This window comes from Triticum aestivum, chromosome 7D (genome assembly GCF_018294505.1).
Source record: "Triticum aestivum cultivar Chinese Spring chromosome 7D, IWGSC CS RefSeq v2.1, whole genome shotgun sequence".
Taxonomy (NCBI): domain Eukaryota; kingdom Viridiplantae; phylum Streptophyta; class Magnoliopsida; order Poales; family Poaceae; genus Triticum; species Triticum aestivum.
In genome coordinates, this window is record NC_057814.1 from 500,753,718 (window position 1) to 500,759,751 (window position 6,034).

Sequence of the window (6,034 nt, forward strand, 5' to 3'; positions counted from 1 at the left end):
CATAAAAAAGGATATACCGCAAAAAATAACATAAAAAAGGAAATGGCATCTGATGAGTAATAATTGACATAATACAATTTGATTGTTTATTAGAAGTGCAACGTAGCAAAAAAACTAAAGAGATTTCATGCTAATTTGTGAGCCCCATGGTGTTAGTGCGCCTAAATAGAAATTAGCTTGCACTGTACACCTTGATCCATTTTACGACGAAGAATAAGGACATATACAAAATGGCATGGTGCCTGATAATCCTGGGGCTGGGCATACGTTTCACTGAAAACTAAGCCTAAGCCCAACCCAACACAAACACCTTGAAGCATGAAACGTGGACTGAGGCCTGACAAAACCACTAACGGAATTTTCTGATTGGTTATCTATAATAGGAACCCACACTTTTCAGTTCTGCTAGTGGTTTAAAATCAATCATGCACATCTGGCAGAAACACATCCATACATTTCAGAATCTGTACACATGTTCAGGCCATAAATCAATCACTAAAGTCTAAAAAATAAATCACTAAAAAGATGAAAACAACCTGCATATGCAGTTATACACATCAGGAACGCAAAGAGCATATGCATCTCTAATTCTCCTGCACATGCCGCAATGTCCAGGCCACCAGGGAAACTACACACACGTGGAGATCTTGATAAAGAAACGATGGGGGCGGCCTCATCTTCCTGATCTTACCTCGGGCAACAGAGGCACTACTTGGAATGGGATCTGGTAGACTACACCTTGCTCGGCGTGGCCTCCATGAGCGCCGCCAAAGTACATCTTGCGGCCGTCGCTCTCGTCCTTCACAGCTCTTCTGCTCTTGCCCTTCCCAGCTATTCTGATTCCGGATAAGATCTTCCAACCAAGCTGACTCAAAACAAAATCGTTCAGATATCTGAAGATAAAGAGGAAGCAGAGCTGCAGAGCCATCACCTTTAGCGCAGGTGATGCTCGAGGAGGACGTCGGGGCTGGCACGCGTGGTTCACTGTGGTCGGGTCAACAGGGACGTGCAGGCTTGGGCCAAAATAGTCTACCCTGGCGGCCATCTTGGGGCTCTTGGTCGGCAACAAAACAAATTTTGAGAGATGCATAAATAGAGGGAAGAAGAGAAGAACTGAACGGATTGCAGTAGACAGTAGAGACTTATTGATTGGGGGAGACGAAGGGAACCATGGATGGAAGATGGAGGAAGAGACAATGATGAAGGAGCCGAACAGACTTAAACGCTTGGGGAGAACAGTTCGGAGATGCATTGATAGTTATGTGGGTTGCTGGTTCATTGGTGGCTGCATTTGTGGCCGATAACATACGTTAGCTGCTGGTTCATGGGTGGACCAAGAAAGTGATGGCATGTCCTCGTGGGATCAGTTTTTGCTGAGATGGCATAGTTGCTGATGTGGACAATGTGCATGATGAGAGAATAGGTAGAAGTGGGGAGCAACTTCTTAAGAATGGTAGATTTCCAGTTAATGAAGCAAGTATATTTTATCTTGCTCCATTATGTCTGAAAATTTTCCTAGGCCTTCTCCTACCTATATAACCTATCTCCACAAGTTTTGGGCTCATTTCATCTAGCCATTTTCCCTCAGGATTTTTCCCAATTTTCTGTCCAGAGAGGTGCTGTATGAAGGAAGTACCATTTTGGCTTGGCCAAATGGCATGAAATTTTTATGGCACTCTCTTATGCCCAAATCATTCTTCCATGTCCATTTTCAGCCCAATCCATTACTCCTAATGAGTGCTTCTTCGAGTTTTTGATTCTGGACCAGATTAATTAGTTGTAAAGCAACTATATTAATTAGTGGTCCAAATCCCTCCAAACTTCACAGGATTCTTTTCCTTCATATAATAAACACACCAGACAACTCATTTGGCTCCAATCTCTTCGTTGTGGATCTTCAGAGGAGTAATCCCATCGATCCAGAGCTCATTTATTTGATCCATCACTTCCCTCAGCCTCAGTGATGCAAGGACTCATCACTAGACAACTCGCGGCAGTCTCTTGCGTCCCCTCCTTGCCGGGCACAGTGGTGACCGCGTCGTTTGCACGCGCTCTGGCAGGATTGGTCGCGTCGAGAGCATCGTTTTGCTCGGGCACGGCTTGTGGCCGTCCCGTTCGCTCGCCCGTGCATGTCTAGCATGTTTCCCGCGTTGTCGCCATTCCTCTGGACCGCTTGCCCCCTCCGTTTGCTTCCCCGGCGACCCGCCCCCGTCGAGAAACAGAGCGCGCCCGTGACCGCATCGTCTTCCACCTCCGTGTCCTCTTCCTTCCCTTGTCCCCGAGCTCTCCCTCATCTTCGTGACCTCTGTGCCTCATCCGCGTCCTCCCTCGTCGCCTTGCCACCCCTCCCCGTGACCCTTGGCCGCGCGTGCCCGTCGCTGGAGCACGGACACGTAGTCGCGCGCATGCCACCTCACCCCCTCGGCGCTCGGCTATATATAGCCACTCCGAGCCCATCCCGAGATCCTCATCGACCTCAACTCCTTCCTAGAGCCCTCCCCAGCCACTTCCTCAAGCACTGGAGCCCCTCCTCGACCACCATCGCCACCATGGCCGCCGCCTCTGCTCCGCTCCGATTCCGGTGACCCCAAGCCCCATTCTCTCTTCCACCACCTCTAGTAGGTCACCCAGCCACCAGAGCCTCCCCCGTAGCTCCCCGTTCGTCACCGGAGTTGCCATGGCCTCGTCCTCAAATACTGGCCGAAGCCCCGTCCGTTGCAGCCGCGGCCCTCCTCGACGCCGACCTCCCCTGGATGTCTGGATGGTCCAGGGTGGCGCGGCTCAGCCCGCTGATCACGCCGGTAGGCAGCACTGTTGGGAATCGTAGCATAATTTAAAATTTTCCTACGCTCACCAAGATGCATCTATGGAGTCTACTAGCAACGAGGGGAAAGGAGTGCATCTACATACCCTTGTAGATCGCGAGCGGAAGCGTTCCAATGAACGTGGATGACGGAGTCGTACTCGCCGTGATCCAAATCACCGATGACCGAGTGCCGAACGGACGGCACCTCCGTGTTCAACACACGTACGGTGCAGCGACGTCTCCTCCTTCTTGATCCAGCAAGGGGGGAGGAGAGGTTGATGGAGATCCAACAGCACGACGGCGTGGTGGTGGATGTAGCGGCTCTCCGGCAGGGCTTCGCCGAGCTTCTGCGAGAGAGAGAGAGGTGTTGCAGGGGAGGAGGGAGGCGCCCAAGGCTTAGATGTTGCTGCCCTCCCTTCCCCCCACTATATATAGGGCCAAGGGAGAGGGGGGGCGCAGCCTTGCCCCTTCCTCCAAGGAAGGGTGCGGCCAGGGGGGAGTCCTTCCCCCCCAAGGCACCTCGGAGGTGCCTTCCCCCTTTAGGACTCTCCCTTTTTTCTTATCTCTTGCGCATGGGCCTCTTGGGGCTGGTGCCCTTGGCCCATATAGGCCAAGGCGCACCCCTTACAGCCCATGTGGCCCCCCGGGGCTGGTGGACCCCCTTGGTGGACCCCCGGACCCCTTTCGGCACTCCCGGTACAATACCGATAAAGCGCGAAACTTTTCCGGCGACCAAAATAAGACTTCCCATATATAAATCTTTACCTCCGGACCATTCCGGAACCTCTCGTGACGTCCGGGATCTCATCCGGGACTCCGAACAACTTTCGGGTTTCCGCATACATATATCTCTACAACCCTAGCGTCACCGGACCTTAAGTGTGTAGACCCTACGGGTTCGGGAGACATGCAGACATGACCGAGACGCCTCTCCGGTCAATAACCAACAGCGGGATCTGGATACCCATGTTGGCTCCCACATGTTCCACGATGATATCATCGGATGAACCACGGTGTCGAGGATTCAATCAATCCGTATGCAATTCCCTTTGTCAATCGGTATGTTACTTGCCCGAGATTCGATCGTCGGTATCCCAATACCTTGTTCAATCTCGTTACCGGCAAGTCTCTTTACTCGTACCGCAATGCATGATCCCGTGACTAACGCCTTAGTCACATTGAGCTCATTATGATGATGCATTACCGAGTGGGCCCAGAGATACCTCTCCGTCACACGGAGTGACAAATCCCAGTCTCGATCCGTGCCAACCCAACAGACACTTTCGGAGATACCCGTAATGCACCTTTATAGTCACCCAGTTACGTTGTGACGTTTGGCACACCCAAAGCACTCCTACGGTATCCGGGAGTTGCACGATCTCATGGTCTAAGGAAAAGATACTTGACATTGGAAAAGCTCTAGCAAACGAAACTACACGATCTTTTATGCTATGCTTAAGTTGGGTCTTGTCCATCACATCATTCTCCTAATGATGTGATCCCGTTATCAATGACATCCAATGTCCATAGTCAGGAAACCATGACTATCTGTTGATCAACGAGCTAGTCAACTAGAGGCTTACTAGGGACAGGTTGTGGTCTATGTATTCACACATGTATTACGATTTCCGGACAATACAATTATAGCATGAATAATAGACAATTACCATGAACAAAGAAATATAATAATAACCATTTATTATTGCCTCTAGGGCATATTTCCAACAGTCTCCCACTTGCACTAGAGTCAATAATCTAGTTCACATCACCATGTGATTAACACTCACTGGTCACATCACCATGTGACCAACATCTAAAGAGTTTACTAGAGTCAACGATCTAGTTCACATCACTATGTGATTATCACTCAATGTGTTCTGGTTTGGTCATGTTATGCTTGTGAGAGAGGTTATTAGTCAACGGGTCTGAACCTTTCAGAACCGTGTGCTTTACGAATATCTATGTCATCTTGTGGATGCTACCACGCGCTATTTGGAGCCATTTCAAATAATTGCTCTACTATACGAATCCGGTTTACTACTCAGAGTCATCCGGATTAGTGTCAAAGTTCGCATCGACGTAACCCTTTACGACGAACTCCTTTCCACCTCCATAATCGAGAAAATTCCTTAATCCACTAGGTGCTAAGGATAAGTTCGACCGCTGTCATGAGATCCTTTCCCGGATCACCATTGTACCCTCTTGACCAACTCATGGCAAGGCACACTACATGTGCGGTACACAGCATAGCATACTATAGAGCCTATGTCTAAAGCATAGGGGACGACCTTCGTCCTTTCTCTATCTTCTGCTGTGGTCAGGTCTTGAGTCTCACTCAATACTCACACCTTGTAACACAGCCAAGAACTCCTTCTTTGCTGATCTATTTTGAACTCTTTCAAAATCATGTCAAGGTGTGCTGTCTTTTGAAAGTATCATCAGGCGTCTTGATCTATCTCTATGGATCTTGATGCCCAATATGTAAGTAGCTTTATCCAGGTCTTCCTTTGAAAAACTCCTTTCAAACAACCCTTTATGCTTTCCAGAAATTTTACATCATTTCGGATCATCAATATGTCATTCACATATACTTATCAGAAATGTTGTAGCGCTCCCACTCACTTTATTGTAAATACAAGTTTCTAACAAACTTTGTATAAACCCAAAAACTTTGATCACCCCATCAAAGCGTATATTCTGACTCCGAGATGCTTGCTCTGATCCATGGAAGGATCGCTGGAGCTAGCATACCTTTTAGCATCCTTAGGATCGACAAAACCTTTCTGATTGTATCACATACAACCTTTCCTTACGAAAACTGGTAAGGAAACTTGTTTTGACATCCATCTGCCAGATTTCATAAATGTAGCTAATGCTAACATGATTCCGACGGACCTAAGCATCGCTACGGATGAGAAAAACTCATCGTAGTCAACTCCTTGAACTTGTGAAAATACTCTTTGCCACAAGTCGAGCTTCATAGACGGTAACATTACCGTCCATGTCCGTCTTCTTCTTAAAGATCCATTTATCTCAATGGCTTGCCGATCATCGGGCAAGTTCACCAAAGTCCATGCTTTGTTCTGATACATGGATTCTATCTCGGATTTCATGGCCTCGAGCCATTCGTCGGAATATGGGCCTACCATCGCTTCTCCATAGCTCGTAGGTTCATTGTTGTCTAGCAACATGACTTCCAAGACAGGATCACGCATTACTCTGAAGTAG